This window comes from Triticum dicoccoides, chromosome 3B (assembly GCF_002162155.2).
Source record: "Triticum dicoccoides isolate Atlit2015 ecotype Zavitan chromosome 3B, WEW_v2.0, whole genome shotgun sequence".
Lineage (NCBI taxonomy): Eukaryota > Viridiplantae > Streptophyta > Magnoliopsida > Poales > Poaceae > Triticum > Triticum dicoccoides.
In genome coordinates this window covers 279523713-279524055 of record NC_041385.1, presented here as the reverse complement: position 1 = coordinate 279524055, position 343 = coordinate 279523713, and positions in this window count along the sequence as shown.

Genomic DNA, 343 nt, shown 5'->3' with positions numbered 1-343 from the left:
CAGAAGATGATGGACGACTGACGCAAGTGTACTGAACTCTTTAACTTGCTCCACGACAATCTTTGAACCTCCTACAAGAAAAAATTATATATCATACATCATATTTTATTTTTATATCTTGTTCAATCAGGCACCCGAAAATTTAAACACAACAAAATATCAGCTTTTTGGTTCGCAAACCTTCTGCATATATATTTTGAACTGATGATCTTTCAGTCATTGCACTATTGTTGATATATAATTGAACCAAGATATCACCGCTACCAAGTCTGCACCACCAAGTACCTGCATGAGTTCAGTTTTTTTAGACCATAGTTCAAGGAAGTAAGGTTGCAAGTTCAAA